A 27,257-nucleotide genomic window follows, 5' to 3' on the forward strand; every position below is an offset into this window, starting at 1 on the left:
GCTAATGTTATCTTGTGTTTAGTATGAAACCTGGAATACTTGAATTGTTTTTCTTGGGGTTCCTCTTCCACCATCAGGTTTAACCAGGTGCTTCAAATTTGTGCCCTAGAATAGGGCATTCTTCAACCTTATCTCCTCCCTCAGAGAAAGTCTATTCTTGCTTGCTATTTGATTTGGGATTTTTTATCATTGGGAAAGCTGAGGAAATTTTCTTGATTTTTGCTTCATTCTCTAGGCAGGTTTTGTTTACCTGTTTGGTGGATGCAGCCTTTTCAGTTTTCCTGCCCCGTATCCATAAAAAACTGACTTTTTCTCACAATATTAGGGTAAAGATCTTTTAAAATAGTAAATTTCTTGTAACTCCCAAAATGGAAGTCGTCTACTTTGTATCAGTGCAGCATCCTTGGCTTGAGTGGTTTTGCTTCTTCCCCCTAATGTCAAATGGGTTTGGGTTTTATCCCTCCCTGGTACAGCAGATTTTTGCCTACTACTAGCACTGGCATGGTTTTCTACTCCTCTTTCAGTTGCTTAAGGCTTTTTTATTTTTGAGGGTGATCTGGGAAGTTCATAAGGTCTTATTCCTCTGTGACACAAAAAGCAGTTCTCTCAGGTCTTCTGCTCTACCTACATTCTTTCTTGTGACTACCAGTAGAGGCTCCAAAGAACTGGTAAACACATTCAAAATTTTCTTCTGATGGGGACTCCCGAGATTCACAACTGCCACTCTAGCATCCATTAAGATTTTTTAAACTTATTAATATTTTGGGGTTCTTAAACTTGTTGTTATGACAATATCTCTTCCTCCTGGACTCTGAAAAACATGAAACTTCATTCTTAGGTTCTGCCTCTTCTTAGACGAACATGTTACTATATTTATGTCAGTTTAGCTGGATTCATCTGTTGCCTCAACTCTAATGGAATCAAGAAAAATTATAACTTTGTAGATTATCCGGATTTTTATTATTATTAGGCTAGAATCAATGTTATTGTAGCTTTGTATATCTTTTTAAAAAGTAGAAACTATAATTTACTTAATATTTATTTTCTAACTTTTTTTCCTGAGCACTGCTAATTAAGATTTTATCTCTTAATGCTGTTTTACTACTAGTGTTTCTGAAATATACCACGTGTTCTTGTTACAGACAAATATTTGAATGCTTCAGGGATTTGCATAGCCTTCATGATAAGTAGTAGATAAAGTCTTCCCTACTGACATATTTGTTTTCTTTCATGTCCAATTCTTTGTTTTTAAATTGTATTTTTGTATAAAGACTATGTTAGTTCCTTTTTTTATTTCTCTTATAAGGTGAAATATTCCTTGGTCATTCATGCTCATGGGAAGAACTAGGGCCATATTTTAGGCTAGGCAGAATTCTGTCTATTCTTACCGAAGTTTCTTATGATGGAAGATTGTACTTATGTGAGTTAGTTTATCTTTTATTTCATCCTAATCCGGCAGAGATCAGCAACTCTTAGGCTGTTCAGGACTTTCCAATCTTTTCCTTCATCTGTTATACCAAATTTAAGAAGTCAATGTGATGTATTGTTTAAGCCTTGTTTTCCTAATTCTCCACGTAGAAAAAAAAATATAGTGGAATTTTAAATATCAGCCTGGGCAACTAGTTCTTATTGTTCAGCTATGGGTTGTTGATTTTTTTCCCAAGTGTGTATGACGTAATTCTCTGAATGACTACAAGCCTTCTCTCCTAGCCTATCTCTATGCTTTTTATTTCACTTCCACTAAATTTGAAAGTTCTTTATAATGTGTGTTCTATACAGAACATATTAATTTTCTATTACCGTGTAACAAGTTACCATGATTTCAGCAACTTAAAGAGAAATCCATAAATCTATTATCTTACAGTTCTGTAGGTCAGAATACTAAGCACACCAACAGTGAGCTCTTAGCTCAGGTTATCATTGGGATTAAATCAAGGTATAGCAGAGAATGTTATCTAAGACTCAGGGTTCTTCCCAAGCTTACTGGTTGTTGGTAGAATTGAGTTCCCTGCAGTTGTAAGACAGGTCATCAGTCTGTAGAATCTATACCCCATCCCTTTCATGTTTCTTTTTCCAAAATATGTTAATTTTTTTTTTTTTTTAATTTTGGATTCTAGAAGGAGAGTGTCTCTGATGTTTTACCTTGTTCTAAAGGCTCATCAGGTTGGGTCAAGCCCATTCAGGAAAATTTCCCTTTTGATAAAGTCAATTGATTAGTAACCTAATCATGGATGTGATGGTCTATCATAGTCTCATAAGAGAATTAAAAAGAGTATATATACTGGGAGGCAAGAATTTGGTGAATGTCACAAAAGTCAGCCTGCAGCATAGATATTCCCATATATTATAGAAGATAAAACTTAAGCTTTAGTTTCTCATTGATCAATTGATTTGGTATAACTTCTGAGTAAAGAAGCAGATAGCCTTTATTTTAAAACCAGTAATAAGAAGTACCTTTCAAACATAAAGTTTATGAAGGATGTTTTCATAAAGCTTACATATAATTGGAGAAAGGAGAATAATAAACAGCCAGATTTTTGAAAATAAATATATATAAAATTTAAGGAAGATTTGGCAGCACATGCTAAAAGCCTCAGATGTGAAAGAACATGGCATATTTAAGCAAGGGCCAGAATTAAGTTAGGGAGTGAGTCATTTGCTATTGTCAAGGGAGAGCTTTCCAGAGACACTAAGTAAGCCTAAGATAGGAACAAGCTTGAATGTTCCATGAATGCACATAAGACTGATATTATTGGATCAGAACTTGCTCGCTGGGAGAAAGGGGAGTGGCAGGGGAAGAAATCACAGTGGATTATATAGAAACAACCTCTGTATTAGGGTTCTCTAGGGAAACAGAATTAGTAGAAGATTAGATACATGGACAGATGACAGGGCATTTATATCATTAGAGAGGCTGAGAATTCCAGTGCTATGCCATCTGCAAGCTGAAGAGTGAGGGAATCTGGTGGCATGGCTCAGTTCAAGTCTAAATGCCTGAGAAATAGCAGCCAATGGTGTAGCTCTCAATCTGAGGTCAAGGGCTTGAGAACCTGGACTGCTGGTGCAGGTCCTAAAGTCCAAAAGCAGGAAACCCTGGAGTTCTGGTTTCCAAGGACAGGAGAACATGAATGTCACAGCTTTAGAAGAGACAGATAAAGAAAGCAAGTCAGGGAGAGAAGGAGAATTTACCTCCTCTGTTTTTTCATTTTATGCGTTCCCTCAGCTGATTGGATGGAGCCCACCCACAATAATTGGGGCAGTTACTCCTTACTCATTCTATTGATTCAAATACCAATCTTTTCCAGAAACATCCTGATACATATTTCCAGAAATGGGTATCTCTTAAGTCAAGTTGACAGGTAAAATTAACTATCACAACCTCATGAAGGATAATGTAACTATCGATTGGAATTTTGAATTTGATCTAAAGGTAATGGTACACAATAAAAATTTTAAACTGGTAGAAAGAACACAATCAAATTAATGTGTTAAGATTATTTGGCTGATCCATGGATAATGAATTGATTAGAAAAAGGCAAGGGTGAAGACTATTAGAAGACTGTTACAGGAGGCAATTTCACAGTCTGAGAGAAAGAAAGATTACGATAATTAGAACTAAGGTAGAAATTGAGTGAAGTGGATAAATTTGATGTATGATTAAACTCTTTGATTTTCTCTATTTTTAAATTGAGTATTTTTTGATTCTTAGGATTTATTGGTAGATGCTTTTGTATCTTAAAATGTATATATAATGTTATTGTAGCTGTTTTTGTCTGTTTGCTATTTGGCTTCATATTTTGTTCATGGTATTTTTTAATGATGTCAAATCAAAGCTTCTTTTTTTGGTGTTAATTTTTTTATTGTTTAGAAATTGTACCACCATCTGTGCAATCTGTGATGTAAATTAAAATATGTCAAAGCCCTATAATATGGTTATATACTGACATAATTTACTCTGAAATATAAACAAATGAAAATTATGCTATAGTATTATGCTGTCATGTGGGTATTTCAGTATAAGAAAATCAAAGAAACTTATGTTTTTTCATCCTGGACATTTGACTGATACAAAATCTCACTTGAATGATTTGGGTTTTCTTTCCTTTACTTTTGTTCATAAGAAAAAAAGTTAAAAACAGGATTAATTTTACTTAATTATGTACAACATACACACAGTTTCTCTGATTTTAAAATACGTATATATTTGAAAACGTGAACTTTATTGATTAACACTAGATAACAAAAATCTCAGTTTATATTACATGGGTGTTTCTGGTACCTTGGGACTCACAAATTAAAGGTTACTATGATCTTCAGCATGGTGACCTTTAGAAAGAACTGAAAAGACTCATCTTTTCATTTAGGGCTTCACTTTGCAAATCCGTAAAGAATGGTCTAAGGTCAGGCTGAGAATCCTCAGCCCAAGAAGGAGGCAAATATATTTCCAATATTAACTGCAGTATTCTTTAAAAAATGACAAACTAAGTCTAAGTATTATGAAAGTGACAAATGTGCTTGGATATTTTTCTCTTTTGAAAATTATTAACTTCAGATACTAACATCTGTGGCCATTATAACTAAAAATATGCTCCTCCTTAGAGTTCTTTCTTTGAGTTTGTAGATAAGAAGAGCTCAGTTCTCTTAATTGGAGATTATCAATAGAAACATTTTCGATATCTCTGTCCTACTTCCACTTCACTCTTCTTCCCGAGGAAATAGCAACTAATCTATTGATAGAAAGCTTTCCATCCTTCAGAACACTGCATGTACTAGGCATAGTTATGAGCCTGTCTCTCTCCTAGTATCTGTATCAATAACAGGATGAAAAGAATAGTTATCTCTCACATTTATGGAGATGCTGCTTGTTGAAATGACCTTGGGAAAGACTCTTCTGTAGAGAGAGAGAGAGAAGTGCTCAATAGTTTTCATTTGTCCTTCCAGGTTAGTTTTTGACCCTTCCCTGTGCTGTTCACCATCCTAGATCGTACTATGATTCTTGTATTCTCCAATTTTCTCACTTGGGTTTGGTGATAGGATATTAAAAGGAGTGAGGAGAGTGAAGTTAGACATTGATTGTCCTACTCTCCTCTCTGCTAGGTTGTATCCCCACCCTTACACTGAAGTGTACTGTTTCTCTCAAAGTTGCTTAACTTCTGTGATCTGTTCCTCTGGGTTTTAACAAGTTTCCCTCCTTTTGTCCTTTTGGACATGGTCTGGTAACAGAAGATGCTACTGAGCCTCAGGATATTTTCCTTTTTTATATGATACCCTTAAACCTAAATCTTACACACCTCTGCTAATAAATAATCTTTTTAAAATAAAACCTCTCTTAGTTATGTTTGAGAGTGCCACCTCATGCAGGATGGCTGCTACTTCATACAGCTTTCTAGAAGGCAAAGTAGGTGTTTCAATCTAACCTCTGTCAGCATTCAGATTCTCTGTAGCTTACCAACTTGGGGATTTTGGATTGTGTTTGATGACAAGAGAGAGCCTACTGATAGGTTTAATTTAGAACAATATTTGCAATGAGGCCTCACCCTCCTGAGGCTGTCATTTAATGGTAAAGAAAGAGGGAAATGCCTTACAACTTGAGGCTCTATTTCTCAACTTTCTCCACTGCTAGTAATTCCTGCTCATCAAAGCAGGACTAAATGGACAATCTAGCGCTAAAAGCTGGAAATGTAAGATTGGATACTAGGCTATGGTGGTTAAGAAACCACTATGGCTGAGAAAACTACTGTCTCCATAATAAAATACAACTCATATCCTCTCTATTGGTAACTAAGAAAAATCTCCACATTAATGAGAAAGCCTGGACCTTAATCTCCTCACTCTGTTTCCCTAGTAACTGGTTTTACCTTCTCACTGCCCTGGGCTTGGGACAAAGGATACCTCTTTTGCTTAGGTCCAAGTTCATGCTCTTTCTCCCTATTCCTAAAGTGCATTTGAGACTAGGTTAGTCTACTTTAGTTCTAAATAGTTTAAAGTTCTAGGAATATATGGAGATAGATACAGATATAGATATAAAGTAGCATGCATCTATGTAAATATGACACAAAACATTTATCTCATCATAGTTTGGGGAAATTTACTTCTTGACTAATTATCAACATGTCTACGCCTAGAAGAGACTTTATTTTGGGATGACTCTCAAGGATATCTAGAAATTTTAAAATTGATACACTACAGTGGAAATTTACTCTTGGACATTTCTTATCCCTAGTTTAAAGTCCATATTATGGCCAATTTAGAATCTCAAAAATAGAAACCTCTTTCCAGTTTAATTCTGAGGCATTCCATTCATCACACTCCAAACAAACTTTTCTAAAACACACCAAGCATTATCACTATGAGAACTTTATCTTTACTATTTCCTCAGCTCAGACATTTTTGTTAGAAAAGTTTCTTTGTGACTAACTCCACTTCAAAATATTGTTGATCAACTTTTGCATAATGTATTCAAGAAAACCTCCCCTGAGAAAACTTCTCCTTCTCTAAATATAAGTCCCTTTTAGTTGTTCTTGAGTCCTTTCCTTTGCTATTTTTCCTTCAAATCACTTTCTCCATATTGTTGATTGATTAATTATTTATCTTCTTCATGATGATGTATTTCACCACATGACAGAGACTCATTTGTATTTCAAAACTAGAGTCTGGTACACAATAAATCTTTAATACATATTTGGAGAAGGTGGAGGTAATCCAAAGTTGAGATACAGACTGTCAATAGAAAAATGGTAATTTCATAATGATATTAAAGACTGAGAAGTAGCAGAATAGGTGCATTATCAGAGTTCTCCAGAGAAGCAGAACCAATGTTATACATGTGTGTGTGTGGGTATGTATGTGTATTGGCTGACATGATTGTAGAGGCTTGAAAAATCTAAAATCTCATGGGGTTGGCTGGCTGGCTGAAGATTCAAGGAATAGTTGCAGTTCCAGTTCAAAGGCAGTCTGCTGGAAGAATTCCTTCTTACTAGGGGAAGTTCAGTGTTTGTTGCATTAAGGCCTTCATACAACTGGATGGGGCCTCACCCACATTACGGAGAATAATCTGTTTGACTCAAAGTCCACTGATTGAAATGTTCAAATCTTGGCCAAAACACACCTTGGCAGAAACATCCAGAATAATGTTTGACCAAATATCTGGGCATGGTGGTCCAGACAAGTTGTCAAGTAAGATTTACCATCTCATTTGTCCTGGGGCATAGCCATGATTATAGAGCTGCTGAGGCAGAGCCAAGAATATGAAGTCAAATTAGCTTTTAACACAGGTTTTGCAAAGCAGAAGTAGTAGGCAAATGTAGTCATCATAAGCTAAGCTGTAATAACAAAGACACTCTTAAAATATAGTGACTCAAATAAAATGAGAGTGTCACTCTTTCCCATAACATTTCAGAAAGGCTAAGCAGATTCTGCTCTAAAAGTTCATTCAGGAACCTAAGTTGGCAGGTTGAGGTTGGCACTACTCAAGTTCTGTTGTCAACATGCAGTTTCTATTTCTGTATTTAAGGTTGCTTATCTGATTATACTCATCACAATGTGATATGATTTGGCTCTGTGTCCCCACCTAAATCTCATCTTGAACTGTAATCCTTACAGAGGGAGATGATTGAAACATAGGGGTGGTTTTTCTCATGCTGTTCTTATGATGTGAGTTCTCATGTGATCTGATGGCTTTGTAACTGTTTGACTGTTCCTCCGTCACATACTCTCTCTCTTGCTGCCTTGTGAAGAAGGCACTTGCCTCTCCTTCGCCTTCTACCATGATTGTAAGTTTCCTGAGGCCTCCCCAGCCATAAGGAATTGTGAGTCAATTAAACTTCCTTTGTTTATAAATTACCCAGTCCTGGGTAGTATCTTTACAGCAGTGTGAAAGTGGACTAATACCCAATAATAAAAATAAGTTCACCAATGTCATGTTAATTTTTCCAGCCCATGGGAAGGAAGAAAATCTAGGACAGTAAGCTTCATCTTTAAAATAAATGACCTGGAAATTGAGCATATAATTTCCATTGATATCCTTTTGTTCCTGAACTTAGTCACTTGACACCTAGCTTGATGGGAGGCTGGGAAACGTAGTCTCTAGTTGAGTAGACATGTGTTCAGCTAACACTAAGTGGGGACAAATAATTACTAAGAGGATGAGTGAGAGAAAAATGCATCCTGAAGGGTGGTTGGTACTTTTCATATTCTGTTCCTTTTGGTGATAACAGTGCCTTTGCTCATTCTTTTCCCATGAAATCACGTTCACCAAGGGAGAGTAGTATATGATAAATGCTAAAACAACTTTCCGTCTGAGAAAGGGAAAAATGGAAGACATGACAGTTACAAGGTATTGTTGAAATCCTGCTGAACACAAATTATAAAAATTATCCACTCTGACAATGAAATAAATTTCTTTATCAGGCACTAGTTTTGGTTTTTGGAAAGATCTAATTTTGATCATTTTTTTCTGTGACTTCTGACTTGGTCCTTTGGGAAGTTCTTCCTTATTCTGTGGCTGGGACTACAGGCATGCACTACCATGCCCAGCTAATTTTTATATTTTTATAAAAGATGGGGTTTCATCATGTTGGCCAGGCAGGTCTCAAACCCCTAACCTCAGGTGATCCTCCCACCTCCACTTCCCAAAGTGCTGGGATTACAGGCATGAGCCACTGTGCCCAGGTGACTGTAAATTTTTTAAAAAAACATACTTGCTTTCATATGAATATAGTTCCATTAATTTTCATGTGGCATTAGCCTTATCACAGTTAATATTTGGACTTAATTATCTAAGCCTGTATTAAATGCTGAATTCTGTTCTAGGATCTTTTCCTTTTGTCCTTGCTTTAATGGTTACTATTTGAAAAGATAGTAACCATTAATCTAATCTTTACCAGTAGGCTAGCTCCCATTCCTCTTTCTGAGAAGTCATCAAGAGAGATGCTGACAAATGTCTGGAGCATTATTTTCTATTGTGTGAGTTATATAAGCAGATGAATTTCCAAAACCTGCCTATTATTTATTGGACTATCCAACTGAGGCTAAAGACAGATAAATATTTTCCTTATAGAATTCTAGTCTGTTCAATTTCTGGTATGCAAATGTATCAATTTTTGGCTGGGCCCTTTCTTATAACACATTGCCAAATGCATTGAGGAAATGTCAAAACACTGCAACTTTCTGTTTTTATCTTTAAGCCTCAGGGTTACATGTGATCTACTTTCTTAGTTATTGTAGGCGACAGTTTAAAATATTTGGACATGACATTACAAGGCTCATAGTTTTCAACTCTGCAATATCTGTGTTCTTACTATTCCCTGAGCCAATGCCTTATATTTTAGGTTGTTTTAAAGGAAAATCTATTTTAATTTCCTATTTTGGTATTAGTTATTGAGTAGGCTAACTATTGTAGCAACATGACTCCAAAATATTATGGCTTAAATAAATCAAATATTTTCTCTCTCTAAAAATAGTCCACAATGAGTGGATGAGATCTGGTTTAGAAGTCATCTAGGAACCCGGTTTTTCAGGGTAATTCTCCATCCTCAACATTTGATTTTTATCTCTGAATTTAAGTTCTAGTGTTTAATATTTGCTTGGATGATGTCCTTCCCTAGAAGATCTTCTGAATTAAGCCGTCCTTTAATAATTCAACAGTCCTTTAATATTGGCTGAAACTACACAAATTGATCAGAGTATAAATAGGACCCATCTCTCAAGAATTGACATTTCACTGAAGAAACACATTAAATTAGAAACCCGTACCTTGAAAATTTTAAAATATTGTTTTCCCAAAAATAGTATTTTTCTTTCCCTTCAACATGACCAAGCACCAATTTCCTTTTCTTGTTCAATTGCCTCTTTATGTATCCTATAATCTACAAAAAATTTATCAAGTGAGTGAATGGAACCTGCAAGTTATATTTCTTTTTCTACTTTCAGTTACAATTTCCTTGTTTCATATGAGCTATTCTGATGTTCCTTTCCAAGGAAAACTCTCCAAGTTGCTGTGGGATTCAGTGTAAAGAAAGGAGATCTCTAAGTGACGACACATGACAAAGGAAGCAAGAAATTTCTACTGAAAAATCAACCATGATTAGGTTTGCTTTTTTGTGGCTTCCTCTCTCCCTAAGGGACCAACATATTACTTAGAAAATAGTGGCATAATTACACTCAAATTATGTTGAGCCACACACATCAGAGCAACATTTATCTTATCACTTAGACTATTTGCAGTTCCTTTCTATTTTCCATTGACAATTTTTACTTTCCATCACCTTGCAAAGGAACAAATTGCTTCCAGCTATACTTTGTATAGAATCTGTGATTACTATTTATTACATGTTCTCTATAATGTGAAAACAAAAGACGTGTGTTTTGATGTGTATTCATGAAAAGGTTCGCAAATGCATTGAAAATGTGTGACTCAGCTAATGCAATGCTTAGAGGGAAATTTATAGCACTAAATGCCCACAGAAGAAAGCAGGAAAGATCTAAAATTGACTCTTTCACATCACAATTAAAAGAACTAGAGAAGCAAGAGGAAACAAATTAAAAAGCTAGCAGAAGATAAGAAATAACAATTGTCAGAGCAGAACTGAAAAATGTAGAGATATGAAAAACTCTTCAGAAAATCAATGAATCCAGGAGCTGGGTTTGAAAAGTTTAACAAAATAGATAGACCAGTAGCCAGACTAATAAAGAATAAAAAAAGAGTCAAATAGATACCAAAAAAATGATAAAGAGGATATCACCACTGTTCCCACAGAAATACAAACTACCGTTAGAGAATACTATAAACACCTCTATGCAAATAAATTAGAAAATCTAGAAGAATGGATAAATTCCTGGACACATCCACCCTCCAAATACTAGACCAGGAAGAAGTCAAATACCTGAATAGACCAATAAAATGTCCTGAGATTGAGGCAATAATTAATAGCTTACAAATCAAAAAAATCCCAGGACCAGATGGATTCACAGGCAAATTCTGCCAGAGGTACAAAGAGAAACTGGAACTATTCCTTCTGAAACTGTTCCAAACAATAGAAAAAGAAAGACTCCTCCTTAACTCATTTTATGAGACCAGAATCATCCTGATCCAAAACATGACAGAGACACGACAAAAAAAGAAAATTTCAGGCTAATACCCCTGAAGAACATCAATGCAAAAGTCCTCAAGAAAATACTAGCAAACTGAATCCAGCAGCATATCAAAAAGCTTATCCACCACAATCAAGTTGGCTCCATCCCTGGGATGCAAATCTGGTTCAACATATGTAAATCAATAAACATAATCCATCACATAAACAGAGCCAATGACAAAAACATGATTATCTCAATAGATGCACAAAAGGCCCTCGATAGAATTCAACACCCCTTCATGCTAAAAGCTCTCACTAAACTAGGAATTGATAGAATGTGTCTCAAACTAATAAGAGCTTTTTAAGACAAACCCACAGCCAATATCATACTGAATGGGCAAATCTAGAAGCATTCTCTTCAAAAACTGACAAAGACAAGGATGCTCTCTCTCACCATTCCTATTCAACAGAGTATTGGACGTTCTGGCCAGGGCAATCAGGCAAGAAAAAGAAATAAAGGGTATTCAAATAGGAAGAGAGAAAGTCAAATTGTCTCTGTTTGCAGATGACATGATTAGAAAGCCCCATTGCCTCAGCCCCAAATCTCCTTAAGCTGTTAAGTAACTTCAGCAAAGTCTCAGCACACAAAATCAATGTGCCAAAAATCACAAGCATTCGTACACACCAATAATATACAAACAGAGTGCCAAATCATGAGTGAGCCTCATTCACAAGTGCTACAAAGAGAATAAAATACTTAGGATTACAACCTACAAGGGATGTGAAAGACCTCGTCAAGGAGAATGACAAACCACTGCTCAAGGAAACAAGAGAGTACACAAACAAATGGAAAAACATTCCATGCTCATGGATAAGAAGAATCAATATCATGAAAATGGCCATATTGCCCAAAGTAATTATGCTAAATTCCTAACTGTCTGCTAAACTGAATTAGATTGAATGCTATCCTCATCAAGCTACCATTGATTTTTCTTCACAAAATTAAAAAAACACGACTTTAAATTTCATATGGAACCAAAAAAGAGCCTGTATAGCAAAGACCAGACAATCCCAAGCAAAAAGAACAAAGTTGGGGGCATCACCCTACCTGACTTTAAACTATGCTCCAAGGCTACAGTAACAAAAACAGCATGGTAACAGTACCAAACAGAGATATAGACTAATGGAAGAGAAGAGAGGCCTCAGAAATAATGCCACACATCTACAACCATCTGACCTTTAACAAACCTGACAAAAACAAGCAATGGGAAATGGATTTCCTATTTAATAAATGGTGTTGGGAAGACTGGTTAGCCATATGCAGAAAGCTGAAACTGGATCCCTTCCTTACATCTTATACAGAAATCAGTTCAAGATGGGTTAAAGACAAATATAACACCTAAGATTATAAAAACCCTAGAAGAAAACCTAGGCAATAACATTCAGGACATAGGCATGGGCAAAGACTTCATGACTAAAACACCAAAAGCAATGGCAACAAAAGCCAAAATTGACAAATGGGATTTAATTAAACTAAAGAGCTTTTGCATAGAAAAAGAGCCTATCAACAGAGTGAACAAGCAACATGTAGAATGAGAGAAAATTTTTGCAATCTATCCATCTAACAAAGGGCTAATACCCAGAATCTACAAGGAACTTAAACAAATTTACAACAACAACAAAACCCATCAAAAAGTGGGTGAAGGGTATGAACAGACACTTCTCAAAAGAAGAAAAAAAGACATTTATGCAGCCAACAAACATATTAAAAAAGGCTCATCATCACTGTTTATTAGAGAAATGCAAATCAAAACCACAATGAGAGAATATCTCATGCCATTGAGAATGGTCATCATTAAAAAGTCAGGAAATAACAGATTCTGGAGAGGATGTTGAGAAATAGGAACACTTTTAACACTGTTAGTGGGAGTATAACTCAGTTAAACTATTGTTGAACTGAAGACAGTGTGGTAATTCCTCAAGGTTCTAGAACTGGAAATACCATTTGACCCAGCAATCCCATTACTGGGTATATACTCAAAGGATTATAAATTATTCTACTATAGACACGTACACATGTATGTGTATTGCTGCTGCACTATTCACAATAGCAAAGACTTGGAACCAACCCAAATGCCTGTCAATGTTCAACTAGATAAGGAAAATGTGGCACATATACACCATGGAATGCTATGCAGCCATAAAAAAGGATGAGTTCATGTCCTTTGCAGAGACATAGTTGAAGCTGGAAACCGTCACTCTCAGCAAAGTAACACAGGAGCAGGAAATCAAACACCACATGTTCTCACTCAAAAATGGGAGTCGAACGATGAGAACAAGTAGACACAGGAAAGGGACCATCACACACTGGGACTTGTTGGGGGTTGGAGGTCTAGAGGAGGCATAGCATTATATGAAATACCTAATGTAGCTGACAGGTTCATGGGTGAAGCAAACCACCATGGCACATGTATACATATATAACAAACTTGCACATTCTGCACATGTATCCCAGAACTTAAAGAATAATTAAAAAAAAAAACACTATAAACATTAGAATTTCATTACCCTTTTGTTCTATTTAAAATTTTAATCATGTACCTGGATTTCTTTATTATTATAGTTATTTAAAATAAATTTAAAGATAAATAAAATAAAAATGGGTTACAATAAAATTTATAAAAGAAAATATGTATATTTTGTTTGACAAATAAGACTCTTTGTATATAAATTTATAATAAGTAAACAACTACCATATGGTAAACTATTTTAGTTCATACTATAGCATCAAATTTCCATGTTGGTGCTACAGCACAGGAATTTGATGACTTACAAGTTTTGATAAAATAGAGCTCTTCAATGTTATTTTTATGGGAAATAGCATATAACTAGATATTTGGCTTATCTATTTGTTATTGTATAGAAAATAAATAGTATAGAGTCTCAAGATTTGAGAAATATGTCAGCTCTTATGAAGTAATTGTAAGTTCATAAATTGATTTAGAATAACCAATATGTTCTAAGCATGGTAGTAGCTGTGGGGTATATACAAATACGTTGGCATAGGAGAAAGAGAGGCATATTTGAAAAGGGAGACATTTAGGTTTGGGTTCCTGACAGAACTCCATCGGGGAGATGTTCAGCAAACAGGAATTGAGCATATGGACCTCTGGAGACTTCGCAATTATGCATGTATGTAGAGGAAATAAAGTCATGGAATTAGGTGAACTCTCTAAGGCTAGAATGTAGAGTTGTAATTATTCAACACTTTTAACACTCAATTATGTGACAGCAAGTAAAGCAAGTGGTAAGGATACAGAGCTAAGCAAAGCAGATATGTTCTTGCCCTAGGAGAACTTATACCCTAGCTGGGCTAACAGCAGTAGTCAAAGAATTATACCAATATTGAGATATTGAGACTGTGATGCTTCATTGAATACATTCAGAGGGCTGTGCAGTAGTGTTAGACACTGTTGGAGGTTGATGGGAAGTTAAAGGGGGCTTCCTGGAGAAAACAGCCTGTGCACTTGACTTGTAGGATGGGAGGGATTAACCAAAGTATACTTTGCCATTAAACATATAAAAATATTATGAAGTTTTTGGTGTTTATTAATTTGTTAAATGTTTATTTACCTAGTTATTCTTGTTTTATTTTTATCAGAGTGATACAGTAGAAAAAGTAAAATACCACTGAAAGACATGCATTGAGGCAATTTTTTTTTTTTTTAACATTGTGGGTCCTTGAGTAAAAGTTAGGGCAAACAAGGGAGAAATCAAAAAGCTTGTCAGGAAAATATAGGGAAATGAGATATCTATAGAGACTTTGAAAACCTCAAACATGTCTCTGGGATTCTAGAGGGTGATGCACATGTTAACAGTTGTGTTCATGCTAAGGGTTATGTGTATGGTTAGCAAAGAACTGGGGCCCTGTGATTTAATATCTGGATCATCTTGCAGTTTCACCTTAAGAAGGAAATGAAGGCTAAGGCAGAGTTATAAACTGATGGGCCTGAGGGTTAAAAATGTGCCTCAAAATGCACACAGATTACTTTGGCAAGGACTGGGAGACTTATTGTTTTCAGGCATTTAAGGAAAACTCTGGCCAGTTATTATCTGACCACTAAGCTATATAAGCAGAGACTTCAGTAACTGCATATGACAAAGGATACAAACTTAGAAGAAATCATTAAACCAAGAAAGAAGTTTTGTTGCTGCTTTGCTTTTTTTCCTATGTAGTACATCTTGGCAAATCTATCTAATTTCCATTATGTTTTCTGTGCTATTTCACATTGAAGACTGTCTTCAAATGTCCTATGACCTATAGCTTTCCATTTGTATTTAAGATTAAGACACTGAAAAGCTGATTGTAAGTTGTGTGTGTGTGTATGTGTGTGTGTGTGTCTGTGTGTGTGAGGAAGGCCTGCTGATTGGTTGGAAGGAGAATGCCCAACATTCAGAAAGGATAGAGTACTAGACAGCTGTGAGACATTTTGCTAATACCAAGAGAGAAGGGATCCTGGAAGAAAATGCTCTGGAATGAAAAATGCAGCAGGGAGTAAAATGAGAGAATCGAGAAAAGATCATTGCATTTGACAAAGAATAGCCTATAGATGGCTGTTGAGAAAGAAATTTCAGTAGAATGATAGGGGTGTGAACAGAATGCCAGAGAACCAGTAAGGAAAACTGTGGGTGAAGGCAGTTTTTCAGCAGACCTGATTTTAAAAGGCGAGAGTGGGGATGGATCTTAGTTTGAAGGGGAGCCAGTTTTAGTGTGTTTGTTTTAGGCTGTCTCTGTTAAAATTAAGCAAACAAACCCAAATGCAATGAGGCAGTAGTCATTTTTAATTTTTCACTTACCAAAGCTCCTGCCCAGAGATATGCACAAAATGAATTTAAAGATTTTAATTTCATCTCTAACATTTTTTTCTAGTTTTTTGATTGATGTGCTGATCTGTGAAGTTATCCAGAGACAGACGGCAAGAAAAAAGAGGAACATCCAAAGGCCTAAGTAATTCAGTTTGGAACATTAGTCCCTGAAAAATGGTATCCATGGTTTAAGAACTTTAAAAAGGAACACGGCTGTCTTTTCTTAGGAATGAAGTTTCCTAAAATAAAGTTATACAATGTTGGGTCTACACATTGAACGTGGTAAAGATATCTTTACTCCCTCCCTCCCTCCTCTCTTCCTCTTCCTTCCTTTTTTTCTGTTCTTCCTTTCTTATTCTCTCTCTTTCTATATCTATCTATCTAAGTATGCATTTAAATGGTATGTGCCAGTAAGTAAATGCATATATACATACATCTACATACCTATACTATTATATATATACACACACACATATGTGTATATATATATATATATATATATATATATATATGCATTAAAGATCTGAGAGGAGGGGATAAACTTTTGTGACAATCATATTTTTAAGTTTGTATCCAACTGAAGACTGACAGAATAATAGTAGAAAAGTAAAAGAAGACAGAAAATTATTTTACTGAATATGTCTGCTGAAGATACCATAAAAGTGTCAATCATTCTAATGTTGCAGTTTTGCTTCTTTTTGTCATTACTTTAGACTGGAATGCCTATTTGAAATCTAGGATCAGAATAAAAATGGCAAATTATGAACATTTATCTGAGAGAATGAAAACTTGGTGTCACCCCTTTTTTGGTGAATAGAGAAATGATTAGGCTATTTCAGGCTAATTTGTGGTTTCATAAGAGCACTTAGGACAGTGTGGAACGCAATATATTTGACATTTATTTTACTCTCTCTATATGGCATCTCTCGATTTATATTAAGATATAGTAGTGACATAATATAATACATCAGCAATAATTTATTTGCAGTCAAATCAACATCTTTGTGGAGCGTTTTATTATTTTGTCAAAGAGGAATTGAAAGTTGTAAACTCTTAGAGAGTAGGTCTTTTAAGGTCTTTTGCCTTATGTGTCTTTGTTTGCTCCCAGATTGCCTAGCACAGGGCAAACAGTTTTGCCCATGAATTTGGATGACAGAAACTATTTTCATTATGAGTTAATGAATGGGTAAATGAGTTTTGACCATGAATTTGGATGACAGAAACTATTTTCATGATGAGTTATTGAAGGGGTAAATGAAACAATTTCTAATAAAGTCCCAAAGATAATATATAATACGCTTTAAAATCTTTAAAAAATAAAGCTAATAATCAAACTTTCATAACTTCTTACATCAACATCATTTTTATCTCTAATTCATGGATTGATAGATGTTATAAATTTACTAAAAATTATTATATTATGGAGCTAACTCATGAAATAACAAGTTAGAAACAACATTCAGCTTCATTTCTGCCCATCTACTTTCTTTTATGAAACGGTCATACAAGAGACAAAATTTTGCCTGTCACCTTATCACCTGGGCGATACTCAGAATTCTCAAGAGAAACCTTCAGTAGGTTTGATTTCTGTATTCTAAAGGTCCTTATTCTATTCAATTTTTTGTAACAGTTACTAGTTTTTCTTTAATTTACTGTGAAGCTACACAAGAACGGGAAAACGTCTGGTTCATTTTGACATCCTTTACAGCACTTTGCATTGTTCAAAATATTTATCCACTCAGTTAGTCCATTGATTTGATCTCACAAAGCTATAGATGATTTACAATATCCCACTTTTTGCAGGAAGGCTGTAAAGTAATAGGCTACATAATGCAGGTTCTTGAATAGGAAGTTTTGGTTCCTTATGTAGCTTGATCTCAAGACCTTCTCACCGTAAAATGCAACACAAATTTTCATTTTAAATAGGCCTTAAATCTTCATTTTGAGGAGTTTTTGCAAAATGTCATTACTCCACTTGAGATAATTGGGGATACCCTGGGGTGCCCACAAAACTATGGTTGACATTAGCTCATGTAGGACATTTCTTTTCTAGGTTTTAGGGTTATTTTATTTTTATGGAGAAAGAGCTAAATTCAGGCAGTTCTTTTCAGTAGGGGTGCCACTGGAAATTTTGTTGGAACAATTCATCATTTTGCTAGACAGCTTAAAATGTCCCCACTCACTTTCAAATGCTCCTAATGGATTGAATTTCCTGAGGCTGGAAACTACTCAGCTAGTTTGTTTGATTATAGGGTAATTTTGACAATGAAATGGGGATTGATGGTTTGGATATGTTTGACTGAACTACATTTTAAATAGTTGGTGAGGATCCTGGTGTTGCTTCAAATTCTCTGTTCAACTTTTGTGGTGTAAAAATGCCTTAAGGGTAAAGAACTATAAAAGTCATAGCAAAATTTTAATATATTAAAGTTATTGCTATTATAACTTTATTTCTTTCTCACAATATCAGTGTACAGTAGGGGGTTGCAAACCTGAGTCTAGGTACTGGTTTCATAGGAGATATATTCATTTAATTGATAGAAATAAATACTTTAATAATATTCAAATCCAGAGAGTATGTCAGGAGAAATTCACATAACATTTTAGAATACTTGACTGACTCTTAGAAAATGTTGAGGAACATTCAACGTGGCTCCAAGATGCCTGATAATAAATAAAATAAATATACACTGTTTTAAATTATGATGTTTTCTTTACAAGCCTATTTTGGCTTACCAAATATATCTCTATATTTATTAATCCAATGTACCTGTTTGAGTACTTGCATGTTATGGGCTTTTTCAACTGAAGTTTTCCACTTTATTTTTCCCTCAATGAAAATGAGTCACTGTGTTTTCCCTGTCTTTTACCTCCTTTATCTGTGTCTGTAGACTGTGAAAGCCTGAGTTGACTTTTCCTTCTCTCCGAAGAGGACATCACAGGCAATACATTTAATGTGAACATTTGATGCATTGATATTACAAATATGGAATCTAAGGAATGAGTTGGTGGAAAGAGTAATAAATAGTGTAACTAAAGCATATGGGATGTTAATGGAACTGCAGGGGCTATAGTCTAACTAAGGAAGAGAACAGCCCATGCTGAAAGTTTTCTTTTTCCTAATCGGAAAGGAAGCTTTTCAAGGACAGAGACTATGTCCTATAGAAAAAAAAGAGGAAAGTGAAGCTACTGTTTGATAAATACTTTTTTTTTTTTTTTGATAGAGTCTTGGTCTATCGCCCAGGCTGGAGTGCAATGGTGCGATCTCGGTTCACTGCAACCTCCGTCTGCCGGGTTCCAGCAATTCTCCTACCTCAGCCTCCTGAGTAGCTGGGACTACAGGCAGTTGCCACCATGCCCGGCTAATTTTTTGTGTTTTTAGTAGAGACTGGGTTTCACCATGCTGGCCAGGCTGGTCTTGAACTCCTGATCTCTTGATCCGTCGGTCTCAGCCTCCCAAAGTGCTGGGATTACAGGAGTGAGCCACCGCATCTGGCCAATAAATACTCTTTGATTTGATAATTACTATATTTGCTATGAAGATAAAAGGAGCTTAAAAAAGTAATTAAAAAATAAAGAGACATCAAAAATTTAAAAATAATTATAAAATAGAAACTAGCATAGTGTTTTACATTTATCTTGACTGGCTTTTTAAACAATATGCAGACCAAAAAAGAAAGTAGAGCTTCCAACTGTGTTGGAACAAATTTGATACACATTTCTCCTTTAGCGAAGTACAAAATATATAAACTAATATGGGTAGACTTTCTTGGATGTAAGCCCTCTTTTACTACATTATGTGTAATGTTTTTGCACCTGTTTTTAACTGCAATTTTAGCAACAAGGGGTCTAGGGAAGCACTGCTTCATACTTGGCCTACAGCCAAACCAATAAACAAAAATGTCATTAATCACTGTCACTTGTCAATTCTCCATTTAAGAAATTGTCTTTTTTTTTTCATTGTTGCTACTAAAAACACAAAGGAGATTGATAAATTTTGCTTTGGAGAACTGAAGCTAAGTTTTCAAGAGAAATATATATATATATTTTTCAGAGGAAAACGTGGCATTTAAAGGTAGATTACAGCTGCAATTGAGAGTATATCTAAGAATGCAAAACCACGAGTAATGTATGGTCAGTTATCCAAGTGATTGTGCCGAATGGAATTCACATTTAAACAGAGTGTTGTACTGCAAGCAATTTTTTCTAGATGGTGTTTGAAAGGTCAGATGTGGTGTAGGACAGCCCTGTGTGTGTCCTCCTTGCCTGTTCCACACAAACTCAATGAAAATGGAACACAGGCCAAGAGCAGAATGTCTATACTAACTTCACAGTCTCTACCACAGAGGTGAGATCAACAGGCCCTGCCTTTCCCTAAAAAGATTAGACAAATTGGCATCTGCAAATCTCTTAATTTTATTTAGAAAACAAAGCAAAGATCAAGCAAGGAACATTTTCTCCACATTGTCATCTTGTTAATCTGACAGATGCTGGCTGACTTCAGAAGATAATTGAAAATATTTGTCTATTTCACATATCCTTATATAGGATTCAAATAACTTCAAATTTGTTCTGAGCTGTGGTCCAGTTGTGATGAAAGTTAATGAAAATTGGAGATGGAAATAAGCATAGTGTGTGCAGGCAGTAGAATGAGAGTGTAGACTCTAAAATCAAACCTTTATGAGTTTGTGTCTTTCTCTACCACATGAGAACTTTGTCACCTTGGACAAGTTATTAAATCTCTATGTGTTATCTACTACATAATCTCTACCTTGCAACACATACACACACACACACATGCATTTCATACAGTACAATGTCTGGTCAATAGCTAGTATTCTAATAATGGTACATACATAAATACTATATACACACACATACACATATACAAACACAAACACATGAACACACAGAATCTCTTTAAGTATAGGGACCACAAGATTGAGGTCCAAATTTTTATTCTTCCCTTTATTAGCCTCTATTAGTATCAGTTTTTGCAACTGTAAGACAATGATGATGACACCACACGAGTTAGGAATTTTTTAAAGAATTAAGTTAAATAATTTATGTGGCAAGACAGCATAGTACCTGGGACACTGATTTTGCTTGGTCCATGTTGAATTTGAATTTGACAGAGAATAGAAAAGCAACTTTACCACCTGCACAAAAAGCTGCTGAACACTGTAGGGCACAAAGCTAACATCTTGAAAATAACTTGACCAGGGATAACTTTGTCCTAGTAATTCCTAATAGAATTTCAGTGGTTAAACACTGTCAAACACTCTGTTCATCACACTTGACATTCTTACTTGTCAGTTTGGAATCTGGAAATACTGGTGAGGGCATGACAATGTAGGTGCCAAAGGCTGAAAAGTCTCTAAAAGACTTTTCAACTATTCATTTAGTATGAGCCAAATACAGTATAGTCTTTACATAACTTTTCCAAGATGATACATTCTCAGGGTACTGGGAACCACATGAATCATGGATCTGGGACATTTTTTTCATGGCATGCAATGAGTGACAATCATGTAGACAGCATTTTGATAGCCAGATGAGCTAATTAAGCACAGATGGGAGAGAAAGCCCAGGAGGCTTTGGCAAGGATTGGTTCAGTGAAACTAAATATTTTATTTTTTAGTAACTACTGATTATTGGAATAATAAAATTCTATTTTTAAACTGAGATCATAGTATAAATCCACAGAAAGAGAAGACAATGGTACAAAATGCAATTTTAACATTCAAATATATTTTGAATATAAAATTTTACAAATTAAATTGTGTATTTTATACCCATGTTTCCTAAGACGATGCTATGTGTAATAGTCCTGCATAAAGGACCTTTATAGAATGAGGTATTTGGAATCTAGTTCATTTATCTTTCAAGACTAGAAGGTAGAATTGCTAGTGGGATTTGGATTTGGAGTTCTTTCTAGGAAAATTACATACTTTAATTGTAATCATTAAGACACCCCTAATAGCTCTACTATTGCAGAACCCTTTTTTTTTTAAGTATTTAACTTATCTGCTAAGCTCTGCTGCTACCAGAGGTGGGGAGAATGAACACATTACTGAAGTAACAAGAATCATTTTTTAAAATATTAAACTCCTTTTTAAATGAGGTGTGTATACATGACAATTTATGCTCAAGAAACCTTAATTCACTATATTTTCATGGCATTTATCTTAGAGTGAAATATTTTCTTTGAGCTGATTTTAATGTCTTTCTAGTATTTCTATTTTGGTGTCAGGATATTGATGTCCATTAACTAGTGAGGTGCCTCAGCAGTATAAATATGTTAGAGATATTCCCAAAGGCAGAACCCTGATTTTTTTTTTTTTCAGATGTAAAGATGACAATCAGTTCTTGGGAAAAACCAGCTATTAACTACCTGCTGCGTTTGTTTGCACATGTCCTTTTCTGTTAGATTCAGGCATCTAAAAATTAATTTGTTGCTAGATTACTTTATACATATATGACTATATTGAATAATGTGAGATTTCGACAAAAAAGAGGGCTCTTCTGAAAAGCATTATTTTAGATCACTCAGTCTCTAATCTCTTCTAGGGTTCTTTTGCATGTAAAGTGTCTTTTTATTAAGTTATGGAAATTGGAACCCATCTCCTGGTTTCAAAAAACAATTATTATTTTTGTCAGTGTACCAGAGGTGTTTATGCTTTCTCCTTTTTCTATTATAATGCATTTTCTTATTATATTATTGAATGTTCTGCTCTCTGCCTGAAAATATCTATTTTTCAGATCTTGCTTTTATTTTTGTATTCTTTCATTTTCTCAGGTGCTTATGCTTTAATGAGGCTCCTCTTATTTGTGCTGCCTCAGTTAAAAGACTTTTGCTGCTTACCTCTTGAGAATGGCTCCTTTACTAAAGGTAATATATGGTACATTAACATATGTATTTTGACCTCATCATGAATATCTTTATCTTTCAACTCTTCAAATATATACATCATTTACAATTTCATATTATAAAACATCTTTTAGAAAGTGCTGAATGTTGGCAAATGCATTGAATGGCAATTGAGAATCTTTTCATCTGCCCAATCTTGTATTTGGCTAGATTAAGAGGCAAGATCTTTTGTGTTTGACATTTCAGACTATGAAAGCCATTTTTTCTTTTTGGTGTGATAATAACAGTGGTTCTGGTAGAATTAAAGGAGGAATATGACTGAAATGTCTGCCCTTTGATTTCATTATTTCTTGCCATTACCTTTAAATAGGCACTCACCCCTTCACTACTTAACTATTGAAACAAATTTCTCAATAATTATTCTGCTTTTTGTCTATTTCAGACTCAGATCATTCCGTATACTACTATTAAGTTAATTATCTTAAAACACTCTTTTGTACAAGCTATTCCTCTGGTCGAGTTTTCATTGACTCCACATTGCTTGGGGAGAAAGTATTCAAAATACTTAGCTTGGCATTCAGAAGCCTGCAAAATGAAGCTTTAACTTACTTTTCCAACATTACTTTTATCCCCTCCTCAAATGATATATGTGTCCACCTTCTGTATTTGGCATTCTGAAAAGCACTGGATCTAGAGAATATTTTGCTTCAAAACCTGCATGAACTTGGGCAAGTTATTGCTCTTTCTAAGTCTCAGTCTCTTCTTAACTGGAGATAAGAAGTATCTATCTTACGGGATTGCTGAGTATTAAATGAGTTAAAACGTGCATAGTTTCTAGAATAGAAAAGGTACAAGATAAATGCTCGATAGTAGTTAGTTTAACCAAAATTTTACTATTTGTTTGGCTCAAGATTTCTTCCCTGAATTATATGTCTCTCATACCCAAATTCCTAAATTTTTACCCTCATTCTACCCAAATGAAAACAATGCAATTGTACAAGACAGTAATGTTTTCCCCTTGTGAACTTAAAGCAGTTATATATTTGTGTTAGTTTTTAAATTTTTAACACCATATTCCCTTTAATTTCTAGTGCAATATTCAGATATGCATGTTTTACTTCTGCAATCCATCCTTATTTTCCCAGCATCTACTACTGGGCCTTTAACAAAATAGATGCTCAATAAATGCCTGTTGTGGATGATAACCATTACAAAAGTAGCCAGGAGCCCCTACAGTAAAGTTATTATGTAACAAAATGTAATTTGCTCCTATTACTTTCATTCTTTCCACTATCTTTCTGTATGGAGTTAAGTATCTTGAGATTACAGAATAATGAGTAAAACATGATTCAACTTTTGTTTTAAAAGTATAGATGTGGGTCTGGATACTTTTAGATAAAATCAGGAAAGATATATAGTAATTAGAAAATAATAATTAGCCCCAAGTGGAGTGAAGTGGAAAAGCCGAGAAGTTCGGAAGGTAAAAATGCTTAGTTCTTATTTTGTATAATTCGGGTAAAAGAGAGGTAGAATTATGTTTGAATTAGACTTTAATATTCTACATATGTTTAAAAGAAAAATGAATAATCTATGACGAAAGATAAAATTTCTAAGAACAAATCAAAAGGAAATGCTAGAAAAGAAATGTAACAGAATGGAGAATGTCTTTTATGGGGTCTTTAGTAGATTAGACATGGCCAAGGAAAGAATCACTGAACTTAAAGATATGTCAATGGAAACTTCCAAACTGATTGCAAAGAGAAAAAATAATGAGTAAAATGGAATCAAATATCCAAAAATGGTGACATAATTACAAAAGATGTAACATACGTGTAGTGGGATTACTAGAAAGAAAAAGCAGAAAGGAGTAGAAGAAATATTCAAAGTAACCATTAGTAAGAATTTTCTAAAATTAGTGACAGATACCAAGTCATAGATCCCAGAAGCAAAAATTAAACAGGCCATATATATATATATATATATATATATATATATATATATATATAAATCTGTACCTAGGGATATTGTGCTTAAACTGCAGAAAACCAAAGAAAACAAATATCTTAAATAAAAAGCAACCAGAAAAAACTGGTACCTATAGAGGAACAAGCATAAGAATGTCATGAAACTTCTTTTCAGGAACCATATAGGAAAAAGACAATGCATTAAATATTTAAGTATTGAAAGAAAAAAATGCAAGTTAGAATTTTGTACCCAGTGAAATGATCTTTCAAAAGTAAAGATACACTTACTGAGATAACTGCTAACAAAAACAAAACAAGCAAAAACCCCATGATAACAAGTGTTGGTAAGAATATGGAGAAACTAGAACTCTTGTACACAGTTTGTGGGGTTGTAAAATTGTACAGCTGCTAGAGAAAACAGTATGGAGCTTCCTCAAAAAATTAAAGATAGAACTACTATATGATCTAGTAATCTCAATTCTAGGTATATATCCACAAGAATTAAAAGAAGCTTGAAGAGATATTTGCACATCCATGTTTATAGTAGCATTATTCACAATAATGATGAAAGCAACCTCGATGTCCATCAAGGGGTAAATGAATAAGCAAAATGTGTACATTGATTTGTGTCTACAAGCTTTACTAAAGTTGTTTGTCACTACTAGGAGCTTCTGGGTAGACTGTGAGATTGCCTAGGTTTAGAATCATATCGGCTATAAAGAGAGACAGTTTGACTTCCTCTTTTCCTGTTTGGATGCTTTTTATTTCCTTCTCTTGCCTGTTGATCTGGCTAGGACTTCTAGTACTATGTTGAATAGGAGTGGTAAGAGTGGGCATCCTTGTCTTGCTCCGGTTCTCAAGGTGAATGCTTTTAGTTTTTGCCTATTCAGTATGATGTTGGCTATGGGTTTGTCATAAATGGCTCTTATTATTCTGAGATATGTTCCTTCAATGTCTAGTTTGTTGAGGGTTTTTAATATGAAGAACATTGGATTTTATTAAAAGCCTTTTCTGAATTCATTGAGATGATCGTGTGGCTTTTGTCTTTAGTTCTGTTAATGTGATGAATCATATTTATTGATTTCCATATCTTGAACAAACTTTGCATTCCAAGGGTAAAGTCTACTTGATCATGTTGTATTCGCTCTTTGGTGTGCTTCTGGGTTCAGATTGCTAGCATTTTGTTGAGTATTTTTGGATCTAGGTTCATCAGGGGTATAAAGTTTTCTTTTTAGATATTGTCTCTGCTATATTTTGGTATCAGAATGATACTGACCTCATAAAATTAATTAGAGAGGAGTCTCTTCTCCTTGATTTTTTGGAATAATTTCAATAGAATTGTTACCAGCCCCCCAACTTTTTTTTTAAATATGAAATCATGTCCTTTGCAGCAACATGGAAGCAGCTGGAGGCCATTTTCCTAAATGAATTAAAGCAGGATTAGAGAATCAAACACTGCATATTCTCACTTATAAGTGAGAGCTAAACACTGAGTACACATGGACACAAAATTAGGAGCAATAGACACTGGGGCCTACTTAAGGTGAGAGGGCGGGAGAGTGTAAGGTTTGAAAAACAAGGGTGGGAGGAGGGTAAGGGTTGAAAAACAGCCTATCAGATATTACACTTTACTACCTGGGTGTTGAAATCATTTGTACACCAAACACCAACAACACACCACTTACCCATATAACAAAACTTCACGCATACCCTGTCAACCTAAAATAAAATTTGAGATTAGAAAAAAAAAAGTATATGTCCACACTTTATTTTTTTAAATTTTATATGTACACAGACACATACCATGGAATACTATTCAGCCTTAAAAGTGAAGACATACTGGCATGTGCTATCATATGAATGAAGGTGAAAGGTACCATGTTAACTGAAATAAGCCAGTCACAAAAAGACAAATACTGTATTATTCCACTTTTGTGAAGAATCTAAGTAGTTAAATTTGTAGAAACGGAAAGTAGAGTAGTGAATACCAAGGGCTAGGGTCAGGGTGGGGGTGAGGGCAGTGTTTTAAGAATAAAGTCTTTGGTTTACAAAATAAAAAGCTATGGAAATCTGACTCACAGCAATGTGAATATACTCCAAATCACCAAACTATACACTTAAAAAGAGTTAAAATGGATATTTTCCAGCTGGAACCATGGAAGGTACTGAAGAGAAGATAAAGCAGATTTCTATTGTACCACAAACCCTTAAGAAAAAGTGAAGGAATTTTTCAAAGCTGAAGATCAAGTACCTGAGAAAGAAGTTCTTCCATAAATGCTTTGAAAGGAAAGAAGAAAAATTATGAAGAAGATAAACACAACCTTGAGGAATATGAGCAGATGTACAAAACTAATATTTGAAAGGCTAGGCTGGCAAAAAAAAAAGCTGGCAACTTCTATGTACCTGCAGAACCCAAACTGGCATTTGTCATCATGACTAGAAGTATCAATGGTGTGAGCCCAAATGTGCAAAAGGTGTTGCTGC

This window comes from Sapajus apella, unplaced genomic scaffold (genome assembly GCF_009761245.1).
Source record: "Sapajus apella isolate SASKATOON/1434 unplaced genomic scaffold, GSC_monkey_1.0 scaffold84, whole genome shotgun sequence".
Classification (NCBI taxonomy): domain Eukaryota; kingdom Metazoa; phylum Chordata; class Mammalia; order Primates; family Cebidae; genus Sapajus; species Sapajus apella.